General features: G+C 39.6%; 1 protein-coding gene and 1 non-coding gene across 8 annotated transcripts in view; one reads left to right on the top strand and one right to left on the bottom strand.

The window, feature by feature from the left end:
- Positions 1–18,618, bottom strand: part of SKAP1 (src kinase associated phosphoprotein 1) — a 281,290-nt gene that overhangs the window by 128,565 nt on the left and 134,107 nt on the right. The gene's annotated exons all lie outside the window — the stretch shown is intronic.
- Positions 10,820–10,892, top strand: TRNAE-CUC. Its single transcript has one exon. It is a non-coding gene; the product is annotated as a tRNA-Glu (tRNA).

Here is an 18,618-nt window from a genome sequence, read left to right as displayed (position 1 = left end):
CTTTGCATACATGCATATGTTTGCATAAATACACACCTAATTTTAGCAAAATCCAATAGCTTTTTACACAATGTTTTATAACATGCTTCTAAAATCTCATGACGGATTTTCTAAAATAAGTAGGTTGTTAGCATTACGTTTAATGAGTACATACCATCCATGATTTGGACACATCATAATTTATTTAACAAATCTCCCATTGATGGACACCTAGGTTGTTTGCAGCTTTTCACCATAGTGATCAAGACATCAAGGCTGGGGGCGCCTGGGTGGCTCAGTCGGTTTAGTATTTGACTTCTGCTCAGGTCATGATCTCGTGCTCTGCAAGTTCGAAACCCCTCTTCGGGCTCTGTGCTGACAGCTCAGAGCCTGGAGCCTACTTCGGATTCTGTGTCTCCCTCTCTCTCTCCCCTCCCTTGCTTGCAATTTGTCTCTCTCTCGCTCTCAAAAATAAATAAACATTAAAAAAAAAAGACATCAAAACTAGAGTATAGCAGGTTTGTTCAGTTTGGGTTGTTGCCTAGTAGTTAAGAGAGCAGTTTAGAGTTTGGTAATACCAACTGTGCTCCTTAAATCCAGCCAACCTACTTGGAATGGAGCTTCCTCTTTGTTCCTACCTCACTTAGAAACAGTTCTCTTTCCTGCCTACCCAGCCTGGACTCCAGGGTCAACCTCCTCTTACCTCTTTGAGATCTATCACTGTGCCATTCCCAACCTCTTGGATCGATCTGAACATTGGCTTTTCCACCCCTCCTGTGCCACTGAGTACATCAGAAAGAAACAGCATACTTAAATGACTGGCAGCTTTATTTATGATTTCAACCCAGGTTCTTAGTGTTCTTTGGAAATCCTTTATTTCATTTTTGCTAGGTTCCATGTTTTTTTCCTGCAGGAGATATGGCAAACTTTTAATATTCTTTAGCTTCAACTCCATCTCCATTCTGTATGATTTCTATTAGTGCTTCTTTAATTTTAGTATGCATCCCTGTCACCTGTGGCTTTTTAATAATGCACATTCAGGGGCTCTTCCCTCCAATATTCTGATTCACCAACTATAGGGCAGGCCTGAGGAATCTCCATGTTTTTTGTTTTTTTTTTTAATTTTTAAGTTTATTTCTTTATTTTGAGAGAGACAGAGATAGCACAAGTGGGGGAGGGACAGAGAGAGGGAGACAGAGAATCCCAAGCAAGCTCCACACTGTCAGCTTGGAGCCCGACGTGGGGCTCGGACTCATGAAACCATGAGATCATGACCTGAGCTGAAACCAAGAGTCGGATGCTTAACCGACTGAGCCATCCAGGTGCCCCAGGAATCTCCATGTTTAATAAGAGCCCACGTGATTTAAATCTTCATCTTACCTTTTCTAGTCCTGACTTCAAAGAGGAAGGGGCTCTATCCCCTTCCAAGGCCAACCATTACCACCTTGCTACAATTTCCACTGCCTCTTTTCTTGTCCGAGATAATGCTTCATCATCTACCACTCTACTACCTAACATTTTCAATCTCTTCTTCACCAGTTCTTCTGCTAGAAAAGGCTCAGTTTTTCTTTTAACGTTTATTTATTTTTGAGAGACGGAAAGAGGCAGAGTATGAGCAGGGGAGGGACAGAGAGAGAGGGAGACACAGAATTGAAAGCAGGCTCCAGACTCCGAGCTGTTAGCACAGAGCCTGACGTGGAGCTCGAACCCATGAACTGCGAGATTATGACCTGAGCCAAAGTCAGCTGCTTAACTGAGCCACCCAGGTGCCCCAAGGCTCAGTTTTTCTAGAGAAAAACCCTTCTTTTAACCCCAAATCCCTTGCTGTTCCTTCATCCCTCAACACTCCACTAGATTTTCAGTTAAAACAGTATCTACTGTGGCGTCTACTTGTCACCTTCCATTACAGTGTAGACTTGAGCAACATGAATTTGAATTGCATGGGTTCAGTTAATATGTGGATTTTTTTTTGATACATACAGTACAGTACTGTAAATGTATTTTCTCTTCCCTACGATTTTGTTTTCTCTAGCTTATTTTATTTAGGAATAAAGTCTATAATACATATAACATACAAAGAATGTTGACTTTGTGTATTATTGGTAAGGCTTCTATTCGACAATAGGCTATTAGTAAAGTTTCTGGGGAGTTAAAGTTATATATGAATTTTGACTGTGCGGGGAATTGGCATGCCTAACCTCTGCATTGTTCAAGTATCAGTTGTATTTCCTTAACCATAGGATTTTGGCTCCCACCTGGAAAGCTACTCTAAATCTGTTCTTTCAAAGTATCTAGTGACCAAAGCCAATCCCAATGACTTCTCAGTGCTAATTCTGTCTGCAGAATACTCTCTGCAGTACGTGATATTGCTAAGCCCTTCTTTGAGCTTATTTCCCCCTAGTTCTCCTTCTACCTCTCTGATATCCTTTTAGGACATCCTTGCTAGTTCCTCTGTCTGCTTCTTTGTATGTTCGCATCTCCCAGGGTATTATCTCTGGTCCTCTTGCTTTCTTCCTTTACATTCTCTCCCTGAGTGATCTATCTCTTAGGCTTTAATTCTCAGCTTTAATACAATCTTAAGCCTGTACCCTTCTCTGAAAAGTCTTTCATTTAAAGCTCTAAACCTACAGTGTCAAGCTCCAAGTTCCTTGAACTTGAATGATGAGTTTTGTTTTGGACATTATTTGCGTAAGAGTTCTTAGCTGCATGACAAAAACCGACTCAAGGTCAGAATCAGGGGAGCTCACGAGGCCCAGGGGACAGGAACCACAACAAATATCCAGCAGTGCACCAACTACAATGGTTGCTGCTGCTATGACTATAACCACCAGATGTCTTCCCATCTTTGTACCGCATGGTCAAGATTCAAAGAGGGAGCGTCGTTTTGGCTAAGTCCAAATCATGTGGTCAGACTCTGGCAGCACCAGATTTGGCTGAAGAAGGACCTGGTAGTGGAAGGGGACCACCACCTCTCAACTGATACCACATATATTAGGAGACAACACAAAAAGAAATTGGAGAGTTTAATTTTTCTAATGTTTATTTATTTTGAGAGAGAGAGAAAGAGTTTGAGCAGGGGAGGGGCAGAGGGAGAAAGAGGGAGAGAGAGCAGGTTCCCCGCTGCCAGCACAGAGCCCAATGCAGGCCTTGAACTCACAAACTGCTAAATCATGACCTGAGCGGAAATCAAGAGTCGGTCGCTTAACTGACTGAGTCACCCAGGTGCCCTTAGCAACCAGAGAGTTTATAGGGAGGGAAAGGAGTTGACTGCAGATGGCCAAATAATGAAATATACCCACCACAAAATACTATAGTTGATTGGTCCCTAATGACTTGTAAAATAAAGTCTCAACTATCAACAGGAAGTGAAGGGAATGGACCAACAGAGGAGGACTCTCCGTATTCTTTACAACTAACTGCAACCTACTTCCCCAGCCATTCTCCCTATACATTCTCTAACACAGCAAGTATTTTCATACAACTTGCCTTTGTTTCCTGAATATTTTCTCTTCCTAAAGTAGCCTTACTTTCCTTCATTTGGCTGAATCTTACTCTTCCTTCAAGATTCAGCTAAGTGTCACCTCCTCTATGAAGCCTTCTCTGATTCCTCTGGGCAGAGTTAATTTATTTTGTTCTCCCTCTACTTAGCACTTTGCTAAAAACACTCATGTATCTCAATGATTAGGGTTAGCTGCACACATCTGTTTTCCATTGGATTATTAGTTCCTTGAAGGCAGGGACTGGGTCTTATTCATCTTCATATCTTCAGCGTCTACATCAGTAAGCACATTTTAAGGAAGAATTAGGAAACAGAAGAGGTGAGGTTGCTATAATGATAAGGTCTCTTAGCTTATGGTTTACATTTTTCAGCTGAATTTCTTTTGCTCCATACATTGTACTTGCCTAATCATTTCAAATGAAACAGTCTACAGAGTTCTAGGTCAACTTCACTCTGGGTCAGATAACTTTTCTTATTTCTTATTCTTTAGCTGAAAGAAGGGAAGAGTAATGTTCTCATCGCTCTTCACAACTGAGGTGTCATCAGTACTTTAAGAGATCCAACAAGCAATTCAATTTTGCTTAATTGATAAATGTTTCTTTCAGAAGCACAGACTGAAGTCGTTGCATGCATTTCTCTGTATCTTAGACACTGGGCTTAAAAGTAAGAATGCTAAAATAGCTCACGCAGTAAGTGTGTTGAGATCTTTATGTGACAGACTTCAGAAAAGAGGATATTATCTCTAATAGTGGAAATAAGTGTCTGTGGTTATGAATTAGTTTCTTTATGGTAAAAATGCTTCAATGAGATGTTTGCAAAATAGTATGGCTGGTAAGTTGACAAAGGCACAGAGGGAAATTTAAGTTTCTCTTTCAAGAATATTGATTTTATATTATGAAAATTATCTTAATTGAATAATACATTTTTTTCCAAAAATTAATTAAGAGAATGCTTTTGATTATCTAAAAGTTTGGAAAATAAAATACAATCAAAAGACTGAATTTTATAGGGCACCTGGATGGCTCAGTCAGTTACACATCTGACTTTGGCTCAGGTCATGATCTCATGATTTGTGGGTTCGATGTGCATGATTTGTGCATGCATGCTCACACATGCTTTCTCTCTCTCAAAAATAAAAGTTAAGAAAAAGAAGACCAAATTTTAAAGGAAACAGTTATTTAAATTTATCAAGTGGACATTCAGTAGCAACTAAGTATTAAAGTTTCATTTCTAGGGGCACCTGGGTGGCTCAGTCGGTTAAACGGCCAACTTTGGCTCAGGTCATGATCTCACAGTTCATGAGTTCGAGCCCCACATCGGGCTCTGTGCTGACAGCCTGGAACCTGCTTCGGATTCTGTGTGTGTGTCTCTCTCTACCCTTTCCCCACTCTTGCTCTGTCTCTCTCTCTCTCAAAAATAAATAAACATTAAAAAAAAAGTTTCATTTCTAGAAAACTAGTATTTTATACCTAATCTGTGCTTTAGTCAGGCCACAAGACTTTAAAGTGACAGACCTTCTGTCATTTGTAGATAGTCTAATTCCTCTGTTCTAAAATTAATTTACTAAAGAAGGTTGGATTTCCATGATGGGTATATGCAGTATTCCTGTTAAGAAGCTGTTTAAAAAAGGGGCACCTGGGTAGCTCAGTTGGTTAAAGTGTCTGACTCTTGTTTTCTGCCCAAGTCATGATCTCATGGTTTGTGAGTTTGCACCCCACATCGGACTCCGTGATGTCAGTATGGAGGCTGCTTGGGATTAAATCTCTCTCTCCCTTTTTCTCTGCCCCTAACCCACTTGTGCTCACTCTCTCTCTCTCTTTCTCTCTCTCTCTCTCTCTAAAAAAAAAAAAAAAAAAAGAAGCAGCTGTTTAAAAAGATTCAAAATCTGAAGATGTTGAATTAATTTCTTTTTTGGTTGATTTGACCATATTCTACAATCAATGGCTTTTCCAATTTCTAAATCCCGATATATGTTTCAAGAAAATGGAAATTTTGGGATATTGGATTGGCCACTAAAACAAGTGGAAAGATTTTAACAAAAGTTGATAGAAAAGTACTCAATGACTAAAGAAGGGGATGTTTCCTTAGCTGTATTTGTTCTAAGAGAAATTAGTAGCTAGTGGTAATTAGATATGTAACCTCAGTGATGTGGGAAACTACCCAGCATGTCTACATACTCTAAATTTTTAAAAAATATTTATCTTCGAGAGATAGAGGGAGAGACAGAGCATGAGTGGGGGAGGGGCAGAGAGAGAGAGGGAGACACAGCATCCGAAGCAGGCTCCAGGCTCTGAGCTGTCAGTGCAGAGCCTGACGTGGGGCCTGAACTCACAAACCGCTAGATCATGACCTGAGCTGAAGTCAGATGCTTAACCAAGTGAGGCACCCAGGCACCCCAGGTCTACAGACTCTAAAGAAGAATTATGCTTTGGGTTTGTATTATATTCCTAAAATATTTTCTGGCATGAAGAATCTGACTTAAAATTACATACATGCACATGATATTCTTAATTATCCTTCCAGATGTGATACAGTCACTGTCACTGCAAAGCTTTCTCTGACATGCCAACAGAAAGCTAATCACTCTCTCTTCTCACTTCTCATGTTACATTTACCACTTTTAATCACTTTTTTTGTATCTCTTTTCCTCATTAGGTATTGAGCTTATCTTGGGCAGTGAGCAGACTATATTCATTTTGTATTCTCACCACTTGCACTGTGCCTGACTCATAACAGATGCTCAGTAAATGTTAACAAATGAGTGAGTAAATAAAAAAAATTAATTACATGTATAAATACCGGTACAACAATAGCCAAGAAGAGTGACATGAGGGTGGAGAAAAGAATGAAATCATGCAAAGTCTTGGATGTGTTAATGACAGTGAGTCCAATTCTAAGGATAACAAGAACCTTTGCATGATGGCAGCATGGTGTCTCTATTAAAAGAAGCCAAGGGGCACCTGGGTGGCTCAGTCAGTTGTGTATCTGACTTTTGATTTCAGCTCAGGTCATGATCTCACAGTTCGTGGGTTCAAGCCCCATGTTGGGCTCTGCGCTGACAGTGCAGAGCCTGCTTGGGATTCTCTTTCTCCCCCTCTGTCTCTGTCCCTCCCCCACTCACGCTCTCTCTCTCTCTCAAAATAAATAAATTAGTTAAAAAAAACAAGTGAAAGAAGGCAAGAGTGAATTTGGGGAGTCGAGTTGGACAATTAGTAATCCAGATGAGAAGTGGTAAAGGTTTGGGCTAGGGCAGATATGGCAGGTGGGGAATGACGGATGCATCAGAGAGACATTTAGGAGGCAGATGTGCTGGATATGGTGGAGAGCTGGATGTTGGGGTGGGGTGAATGAAAGAGTGAGTCAAAGATGATTGCACCATTTACCAAAAGAAAGTAGCAGAGCTACAGGTTTTAGGGGGAACACAATTTGAGGCACGTTGAGCCCGGGGTGCTGTAAGACATCCGTGCATCACTATGAGGAAGGGACTATTCCTATCCCTTCCCCTAACACAGAAGGCAACCAAGGCTGAGGAGTTGACATAACTTGCTAGCTTGTAGAGCCAGGAGGCAGCCCCAGGCCTGCCTCCAAAGCCCATGCTGTTAACTTCCATGCCATATAGCATAGTGATCCTTGGTTTCGAGAAAGCACCAATACATATAGCAAGCAGAGGTGCACTGTTGACTTTCTTCTTCAGGAGGCCTAAATGTGTCTCAACTGAAGCAACCATACTGGAGGGCAAGGCCATTGAACAGCTTCCAAAGCTAGGTGGTGGCATTCTTTCCCACACATGTCTGCCTAAACAGATGGCAGTGAAGCCATAGGCCACTGGAGAAAGACAGGGAACAGAAAAAAAAAATGGTGGATCCTCAGGGCACCGGTAGAAGTGCAAAGGTCTCGTTCAGGTGAAAGAAAATGTGTAATAAAATTCACCGGTTCAGCTGAACAGGTAATTACAGAGTTAATAAAACAAGAATTCCTGACACAATAGATTCTAACACGGCCATGGGTGTCATAGTCACTAAGTGACTTTTTAGTTTGCTGATCATTGATCCACTAGACACTAACAGCTCCAATCGGATCAATACGGGATAACGTATGAGGAGGACTTTTGCATGTTAAAAATCTACTGGAAATTTTACATGAAAGAGCTCATTATCTGGGTAGTGTGACCTGTGTCCAAATGATACATGTGGATCATTTGTTACATTTTTTTAATGGCAAAAAAATGAATTTTTTTCTAAAAGCTTAATTATGTGAGAAATTCCACTGCCGAGAAACTGAAGCCACGTGGGTGTCATGAATGTGTAAACATGTTAATTTGAGAGCTGTGATACCTAAAGAGGTACATTTCATCTTGCTCTCTCAGCTTGCCTTTCCCCAACAGGGTCACCTCACCCCCTTCTCCCTTCCGAGGGCCAGCCAACGCTCTGTTCTTGAGTCTTCCTCTCTCTGTAGCTTGGGCAGCTCCACTTTTCCGGAATCCCTTCTAGAAGCTTGTCATCCAAGGCCAGTATTTACCTCAGGATGTCTTTTGCTATCTTTATCCCCCTGGAGCCTTGTTGTTATATACAGTCTTACTAGAAGAAGGTAGATATGAGAATATACATGTGGCAAAGAACTCACATATCTCTTAGTTCTAGAAAGGCATGCCTTAAAGCTGAAGCAATAACAATAGGCTTGTTCACGGAAGCCAGACAAATCAAAAAGGGTTCTGGTAAATGAACATATTTTATATATTTGGTTCTGAATATTTTATCGAGACATAATTTACATAAAATGCAATTCTAAGTGTACAGTTGGATGACTTTGACAACATATATATATATAGTTGTACAAGCAGTTTAGTAAATCAAAATATCGAATATTTCCATCACTCCAAAAAGTTGCTTTTTGCCTTTTTGCAGTCAATATTCTCCCTCCATCCCTGGCCCTGGCAACCACTGATCTATTTTTCTATCTATAGATCTGACTTTTTAGCGGTGTTCTATAAGTGAAATCATATGATATTTAATCTTTTATGTCTGGCTTCCTTCAATTAGCATAAAACTTTTGAGATTCATCCATGTTATATGTATCAGCAGTTAATTACTTTTTATTGCCAGACAGTCTCCCAGTATATGGATATACCACACGTTATGTGTTTATCAGTTGATGGATGCTTGAGCTGTTCTAGGTTTAGGACTATTGTGAATAAAGCTGCTATAAACACTCAAGGCAGAGTCCGTGTTCAGACCTAGGCAGTCTGGATTCACAACCCACGTTTGTAAGTACTCCACTCCACTGTTGCCCAATCAGGAGCCACAAAGCTATTTGCCATCATCACAGCACCCCTTTTCTCCTGTTCTCCTGACTACTCCTGGTTCCTGTAATGCTTTCCAAGTAGCAATTGCCTGGCCCCAAATCAAGCACCACAGAGTTAGGCAAGTGGTCAAAAGCAACATGCCTTCAAATTGTATTTTTTTTTCAATATGTGAAATTTATTGTCAAATTGGTTTCCATACAACACCCAGTGCTCATCCCAAAAGGTGCCCTCCTCAATACCCATCACCCACCCTCCCCTCCCTCCCACCCCCCATCAACCCTCAGTTTGTTCTCAGTTTTTAACAGTCTCTTATGCTTTGGCTCTCTCCCACTCTAACCTCTTTTTTTTTTTTTTCCTTCCCCTCCCCCATGGGTTCCTGTTAAGTTTCTCAGGATCCACATAAGCGTGAAACCATATGGTATCTGTCTTTCTCTTTATGGCTTATTTCACTTAGCATCACACTCTCCAGTTCCATCCACGTTGCTACAAAGGGCCATATTTCATTCTTTCTCATTGCCATGTAGTACTCCATTGTGTATATAAACCACAATTTCTTTATCCATTCATAAGTTGATGGACATTTAGGCTCTTTCCATAATTTGGCTATTGTTGAGAGTGCTGCTATAAACATTGGGGTACAAGTGCCCCTGTGCATCAGTACTCCTGTATCCCTTGGGTAAATTCCTAGCAGTGCTATTGCTGGGTCATAGGGTAGGTCTATTTTTAATTTTCTGAGGAACCTCCACACTGCTTTCCAGAGTGGCTGCACCAATTTGCATTCCCACCAACAGTGCAAGAGGGTTCCCGTTTCTCCACATCCTCTCCAGCATCTATAGTCTCCTGATTTGTTCATTTTGGCCACTCTGACTGGCGTGAGGTGATATCTGAGTGTGGTTTTGATTTGTATTTCCCTGACAAGGAGCGACGTTGAGCATCTTTTCATGTGCCTGTTGGCCATCTGGATGTCTTCTTTAGAGAAGTGTCTATTCATGTTCAAATTGTATTTTATCTTTTTTCTTTTTTTTTTTTTATTTTTTTAATGTTTATTTATTTTTCAGACAGAGACAGAGCATGAACGGGGGAGGGTCAGAGAGAGAGGGAGACACAGAATCCGAAACAGGCTCCAGGCTCTGAGTGGTCAGCACAGAGCCCGACGCGGGGCTCGAACTCATGGACCGCGAGATCATGACCTGAGCTGAAGTCGGACGCTTAGCTGACTGAGCCACCCAGGCGCCCCTCAAATTTTATTTTAAAGAAAGCCTCTGTATTCCCAAACTAATTGAGGAAATTTATTTGTAAGGAAACTCTCTAATTTAGATTTTTAAAAAAATGTTTATTTTTGAGAGAGAGAGAGAGAGAGAGAGAAAGAGACAGAGCTCAAGCAGGGGAGGGCAGAGAGAGACAGAGACAAAGAATCCAAAGCAGGCTCCAGGCTCTGAGCTGTTAGCACAAAGCCAGACACAAGGCTCAAACTCATGAGCCGTGAGATCATGACCTGAGCCAAAGTCAGACGCTTAACTGACTGAGCAACCCAGCACCCCCTGACTTAGATATCTTTAAAGGGAGGGTCTAGAAAATAAATTAACATTGTGGCCACCATCTGGTGGTCTATGGCTTAAGTTCTAACATGGCACTTAACACTTCTCTTACCCAGAAGGGTTGATCTAACATAACTTATTATCTTTGGAACAACATAAATTCATTATATAAACAGTGGAAAAATATTTGCCAATGGTGTGACCTTACACCCATATTGTTTAGAAAAACAAAAACCAAAAATAGACTTATAAGAGAAATATTAGTATCGAAAAGTCCATGGACAAGAAAGACAACTTTAAAATTTTTTCTAGTTTACTATTGTAGGCATGTATTTTTAGTACTATAACAATAAAGAAAACCTGAATAATAACAGCTAAAAGTAAGAATATAGATTGTAGAATTAAAAAAATTACAATCAAGCATATACTTGATTCTTGGTGCACCAAAGGATAAGAATGACAGAGAAAACTGAAATCAAAAGATAATACAAATTTAGGGGTACCTGGCTGGCTCAGTTGGAAGAGCATGCGACTCTCGATCTCAGGGTCATGAGTTCAAGCCCCATGTTGGGTGCAGAGATTACATACATACATACATACATACATACATACATACATAAGTAAATAAATAAGATACAAGTTTGTCTCAGCTAACAATGTCACTTAGAAAATTCTTCTGTTTGCCCAAAGTTGAACTGTGCATAATTGTTCTTATGTCTTTCTTTTTTATTTTATTAGATTAAAAAATTATTATAAAAATTTCAAACATGTACTAACATACGGACTATAATAAACTTCCTTGACTTATCACCCCACTTCAGCAATTATCAACTCTTGGTCAATCCTATGTCTTCTATCTCCCATTCACTCCTCACCTCCACCCAAATTAATGCCTTTTTTTTTTTTTAACTTTTTAACTTTGAAATAATTTTACATTTTCAGAAAAGTTGCTAAAATAGTACAGTTCCCATATACCCTTCATCAGCAACCTCTGATGCTAACATATTACAAAACCACAGTATGACAGCTTAGCTGCCCAAACCAAGAAACTATTCTTATTTTTCTGCAAGAAACACTGCACAGTTTTTGTACTCCTCTGCTGAGTGCAAATTCATCCATTTGAGGGAACATTAACCATAAAACACCATCCATCCATCATTAGCAGTTTTGTAATTCCTCAAAATTATTTTCTTAATTTAGATTAAAAAAGCAAGTATTTTAAGATCTCTGAAATAGCCATATACTAATGACATTTTTACTTAACAAGATGTTTGCTAAAGTCAAGCTCCTATTTTAGGGACAGAATATGATCCAAACACAGAAGTACCATAAAGTTTTGGCTCAGACACATTGGCTGTTTCTAAAATATAGATAATTAATGTCAAGAGATTCCTGCTCTGATTCTACCATTAGTATGTTCAAGAGTAGGGGTGCCTACGTGGTTCAGTTAGTTAAGCATCCGGCTCTTGATTTTGGCTCAGGTCATAATCTCTAGCTTCATGAGATCAAGCCCCACATTGGGCTCTGCAGTGACAGTGTGGAGCTTGCTTGGGGTTCTCGCTCTCTCCCTCTGTCTCTCTCTGCTCCTCTCCCACTCATGCTCTCTCTCTCTCTCTCAAAAAAAAAAAAAAAAAGATGTTCGAGGGTAAATGAAGCTCTCCCTGCCTCTCAGAATTCCATATTACTTATTATGAAATACAGTAAGTTATCTAAGCCATCAAATATTTGGGATCCTAGGACCGAGGACTTTGCAGGGAGAAAGCTTTTCTTAACTCCCCTAGGCAGAGTGAGTGAGACCGCACTTAACTCCTTAAGAGCAAGCAGGGTTGTGATTCTGTTCCTATTTGTATCCCCAGTAAATAAGCGAACTACAGCAAGTAACATGGCCTAGGCCATTTTAGCGCTTACAGTTTTGTCAAGGTCATCAGAATAGTCACATATCTTTAACAACTTGAGGAGAACCCCAAAGCAGCTTTAAACAGTGAAAAAGAGTTTAGAGTTTTTAGACAAAATATGTAACTGATGAGGGAATACAGAGGTGAGCTGTGATGAGGGTGAGCTATAAGAGACAGAACTGGAGAAAGTATTCCAAGAGAAAAATCTGCTTAAAATTGTTATCTAACGTTTAAGTGCACATGATTGAGGCAGTGTAACCTAGGGGTTAAAGCCAGATTCGCTCTAGAGTCAAACTGCTTGGATCAAATAACAGTTCAACTCCCTCTTGCTCTGTGGCCTGAGACAAGTTATTTAAACCAACCTTCCTTCCTCCCTCCCTTCCTTCCTTCCTTCCTTCCTTCCTTCCTTCCTTCCTTCCTTCCTTCCTTCCTTCCTTCCTTCCTTCAGAGAGGGAGAGAGCATGAGTGGGGGAGGAGCAGAGAATGAGGAAGAGAGAAGATTCCAAGCAGGCTCAGTGTCAGCATGGAGCCTGATGTGGGGCTCAAACTCATGAACCCCACAAGATCATGACCTGAAGGGAAATCAAGAGTCGGAACCTAACCCATTGAGCCACGCGGGTGCCCCTATTTAACTCTTTCAAACCCAGCTTGACTCCAGGTGCTTGTAATAACCTCTGCTATTTTCAGGTGCAGCAGGCTTGGGACAAGGAGAACTACACAAATGTTTGTTGATTTGGCTGACTAGTGATACTTCACTCTCACTGAAATCTGCAGACAGGCAGGGGGTGGGGTGTCATTGGTTCCTGAACACTCGTCTACAGTTGTAGGTGAGGGCTGGTTACGAGCTGCTGCTCCCTTCTGTGTCCCTCAGGGTAGGTAAGTAAGGTATCAGAAGGACATGTGCTCTCAGTCTGCCTAATTGGGCCTTCTGTCTGGGCTTCTTGTACCTAGCTGGTCGCCCATGGGCTTGAACTCCAGCCAAGGCAGAAGCTAGTATTCTAGCCATCCTCCTTCCCTGAGACCAGACTCTACTTCCTTCCTTCCCATGTGGAACTCCCTGGTGAATGTCCCAGGCTCCCATCTGTCATTTTTTAAACAACTCAGTCTGTTTTGATGCCATTCTGTCTGGCCCTTTTACATTGAATACCTTGGAAGTCACTTTGCAATTGTTAGCCCTGCTTAAACTCAGTTCAAGGTAAAACCCAGCTGCTCCCTCTCTTTCCACATCCCTAAATCTCCCTCTACCTCTCCCCCTGCTTCCTCTTTCTCCTTAGCTAAATCCCACACAGCCCCTTCTCCTAACGGGAACTACCAACCTGTTGACTGATTAACCCAACACTGCTTATGGCAAACATTTGCAGTTGTTCTGATTTTAATTAGGCGATCCTTCACGATAATGTTTTTGAAAGTAGGTCATCAACAGAACTGCTAATAAAGGTAAGGAATAATTTGTGGAGGTCAGTGTCCTTTAAGACATTCTATATCAAATAGAAACTTTCTGGTGAACTTGAAACATTGAAAGAGACCACTCATGGGTCATTGTCAGAACATGTAGGAAACATTGTCTGCCATCTTAGCACAGGTGATTTATGAAATGGCATTCCTTTCCTTGTACTCAGAGATACGTGGGCCAATGGCAGCTCGGTCCATTCTTCAGGTGGTCATCTGTGATGGGGGCTTGGGTATGAGTACATGGGTGATGTTTACGTTCAGTTATTCTCTATTGCCGTGTTCAGAAATAGCTTCTGAAAAGCACAATTGGCACGTTGTGGGGAAAAAAAGATACCTGCTTTTGACAGGTCCCTTTCCTATAAGTAACTCAGGGATGCAGATATTCTGTGACAATTTCATTCTCACCTTATACTAGAGTCAACCAGTATATATTTTAGGAGTTCTATAAACTTGGAAATCTTAAAGAAAATTGGACATTAGCCAAGTCTCTTGGAGGACCCGGCTTTCGTGGGCTGCCAAAGAATCTGGCACAGATCTACATGATAAGACTGAAAGCATTTAGGTTTTATTCACAATTCAACAAAATTCTCCCACAGTAGTCATTAAACCCCGCTCAGGTTACCCGATCAGTAGTTTTCAGCATCAGATGCCAGACAGTGCACACTGAAATTCTTAGTTGCTTGAGATTTATGGAAGTCATATTGAAAGACATGGAGGTATGGATTAGCCTACAAAGCAATTAAATGCAGAGTTCTCTCACGGTAAGCCTGAGGCCTCTTGTGACACAGAGAGAGGACCATTTTTTATGCTTTTGGTATATTCACTCACTAAGCTCTCCAAATCTTCACAGCCATCTTTAAATATTCTTCTGGCTTTTTGCTCGATGGCCAGGGATGGGGAAAGAAACAGCTAGCAAAATATTTGAGCCATTTCTGAATGAGCAGTAAGATGGGAAGGGTGAGTCTAAGAGAGGAACAGAAAGCTTATTTTCACCTATTGTCCTTTCTTTTTCCTTCCAAACTTACAGAGATATAATTGACATTTAACATTACATATGTTTAAGGTATACCTGTTGATTTGACACACATATATGACAAAATGATTACCACCATAGCTTTCACTAACACCTCCATCAGGTCACATAATTACCATTTCTTTTTTGTTGTTATTGTGGGAATATTTGCAATCTACTTTCTTAGCAACTTTCAAGTATATAATACAGTTTCATTAACTATAATCACAATACTGTGCATTAGAACCCCAGACTTTACTCATCTTCTAGCTGGAACTTCGAACCCTTTGAATCAACATCTCTCCATTTCTCCCGCACCCCCCCCCCAACTCCTGGTAATCATCGTTCTACTCTCTGTTTCTACAAGTTCAATGTTTTTAGATTCCACATATGTTATTATATATAAGTATTTGTCTTTCTCTGTATGTCTTATATCAGCACAATGCCCTCAAGTTTCATCCATGCTATTACAAATGGGAGGATTTTCTTCTTTCTCATGGCTGAATAATATTCCATTGTGTGTATGTATGTATGTATATAGATACATTCATCTGCTGACAAACACTTAGGTTCATATCTTGGCTATTGTTAATAATGCTGTAATAAATATGGGAGGGCAGATAGCTCTTCAAGATACTGTTTTCATTTCCTTTGGATATATACCTAGAAGTGGGCTTGCTGGGTAATATCACAGTTCTATTTTTAATTTTGCAGGGAACCTCTATACTGCTTTCCATAGTGCCTGTACCGATTTACATTTCCACCAACAGTGCACCTGGGTTCCCTTTTTTCAACATCCTCATTAACACTGGTTATCGCTGGCCTTTTTGATGGTAGCCATTTGCACAGGTGTGAGGTGATATCTCGTTGTTGTTTTGATTTGCATTTCCCTGATGGTTAGTGATGTTGAGTACCTGTTTGTGTACCTCTTGGCCATTTGTATATATTCTTTGGAAAAATATCTATTCGGTTCCTCTGCCCATTTTCAAATTGGATTTTTGTTGTTGTAATGATTTGTATGAGTTCTTTATATATTTTGGATATTACCATATCAGATATATGGTTTGCATGTTAACTCTGAATAGATTAAACACTTAAATATAAGAAGTGAATCCATAAAACTCCTAGAAGAAAATGTAGGGTAAAACTCCTTGACGTTGGTCCTGGCAGTGACTTATTTGGGTATGACACCAAAAGCACAAGATAAAAGGGCAAAAATCATTAAGTAGGACTACATGAAACACCCGCTCTCCTTCACAAAATACCAACTCCTTTTGCTGGTCATGCTGGGTCTAGAGAGACAGACAGAGCCCATATGTCAATATTTCCCATGAACCCTTTTTGATCCTTTGGCCCTAAAGAAATGCTACATTTTTATTATTAATTTTGTTCTCCATCATAAATCATAATAGCCACCAAGTGTAATCTTATGGCGAAAACAGGAGTCAGGAATTCTGGGTATTGTTGCTTACTCTGTTCTTCATTTTCTCAGGCATCTATTTTTGGAGTTGGACATAAGTTAATATTCCTGTTTTGCCACAGCTGAGTAGTATGGTCTTGGGAAAGTTACTTAACCTCTCTGAGTATTAGTTTTCTTATCTGTGAAATGGGGGTGGTAATATCCAGTTTACAGAACTCCTGTGAGAGTGAAAATGAGATATTATATGGAAAGCAGCCAGGACTATGCTTAGTACATACAGGGCTCTCACTAAATGATTGAAATTTTAATTTTTGACTGTAGTTATTTAGTTTGGGTAAAAGTCTTTTAAAAGGTAGGGGAAGCTACTTCAAATGCTTGGTGGAAGGAGGAACTATATAAGCAAACAACTGAGAAGAAAGACAACCGAGGTATTGGTCACATTACCATATGGAGAGAATTTACTGAATGATGCTGAATTTTAGGTATTTTTGCGTGTGGGAGAATTGCTAGGCCATAGTAGGGAAGCTGTTTCAATTAAATAGGGAGGCATATAAGAGATGTGAAGCCTGGAGTACGTAAGACTTATTTTCACAACCTTCAATGAAGGGCATTACGCAAACATAAATTATACATTTTTACTTTTGTAATTATACCTAAACCACATACTCCCAGATTTCATTATGTAATTCTCCAGACTTAACTTCGTTTCCTTTATAAAGCAATGTGCCATAATAAAACCTTCCATAATAGAAATCATTACTAATCATGCATTTCCTATATAAAGGAAAAATGCCCCCCTAAATATTCATATTTATATTGCCACATTAGCTACTCTGAAATTGTTATTGGACAAAACTAATCATCTCTTCAAGGCAGGTAAAATATTTATAAACATGATTCAAATTACCTACATAAAATCTTTTTCAAATAAATTTTCCTCTAAAAATTCAGAAATATATTAATAGCCATTAAATTGTCATATACATTGTGGGTCATTTGCCTTCAATTCCGGCTCAGAATGGAGTTTATGCAAACTATTTTTATCCCCCAATTCTCTCCATGTCCTGCTAAATTTTTACAAGAAAGTTCTCTGCAATATTGCCATTGCAGTGGTACAAATAGGACTTTTCAAATGGCACATGTAGAATCTCTAAATATTTGAATTAGAAGAGCAAAGATAAAGTCTATGAATTCAGCCCAGAGGCAAACAGCCAACTAGGAATTACTGAGTGGATCTAAGCTACATAAGGACTCAACAGGCACACAACATTTACAACCAATACCTGTAACATCCATATAACAAACACACATATTTGACTTCTTCTTCAAGAGCAAGAGTTCTTTTTGGCTTTCAATCAGCTTAATAAGTACTATCCCCCCCCCCCCCTTTTTTAATGATCCCTCTTCATATTGTTCATCTTAACTAGCCAGATGATTTTAATTACCTCATCACGTGGCAGATTGTGCCAGCCATAACTAGGACATAGGCGTGGCTCTTACCACCTGGTTCCACATTTCACTACCTGTAGTCAGCAACCTCCCCCCAAACTACAAATTTCACAATAATAACAGAAAATGAAAAATATATCCAATAAGCAGCTTACACTTTAGGAGAATGGCAGGGTAATTACATTTATTGAGTAGAAATAAAGGCGAGACTATTATATAATATTTCGTTCCAAGATTCTAACTAAAAGAGTGTATACAAAATATTAAGCTTGAAGGTGTGAAAGGAAGTGATATATGATTGTTAATAACGTGGAATAGTGGTATAATTCAAAGCAGAGACACAGTTCCTATTAGCCACAGAAATTTTGGTAAAAGAAAAAAGGGAGAAATTTCTGAAAAACAAAAATACCAATACACAGCATACGAAAATAGAAACTTCTCAGTACTCATTTTTATGTAGTTTCTGACTATGCGCTATTAAAACAGGGTTAAATTGGTTAGTCTATTTATCAGTTATCGGTTAGTTATATGATCCTCAGATTATAGGGATCATTAGTTTATCAACCAAATACCAGCCATCTGCACATAAAGTCTCAGACAAGAGACCAGCTTGCTTATCAACATATATACACAAACTCAAGTGGAAAAGAAAAGTCTATTTTAAAATACATATTTTGAATTGTCCTTAATAAATAGTTGACACAGCTAACCAAAATGTTTTAGCGCACTCTTAACACCTTAAATAGCAGCATGATAAAGCATGTAAATAGACTTTAAAGCAGACAAAACTCAAATTTAGAGCTAAGCCATAAATGTACATTTTTTAAAAAGTAAAAAGTAAAGATGGACTGATTCAAGACTAACCTGGTATGTCTTTAATTTAACTACTGTATATTTGTTAACAGTGGTACTTAATTTGACAAGTATTCAATTCGCTTACAGATTATTTGCTAGTCTGTCTGATTTCTGTTAATTCCTGGGAGACTCTAAGCCAAGTTGGTAACATTTAATGGAGACATGTTCTGATTAATTATCTCTGAGTGATCTGTCCAACATACAGTGAGTTATGGAA

Source organism: Felis catus, chromosome E1, assembly GCF_018350175.1.
Source record: "Felis catus isolate Fca126 chromosome E1, F.catus_Fca126_mat1.0, whole genome shotgun sequence".
NCBI lineage: Eukaryota > Metazoa > Chordata > Mammalia > Carnivora > Felidae > Felis > Felis catus.
This window is presented reverse-complemented; position numbering and strand designations above follow the sequence as displayed.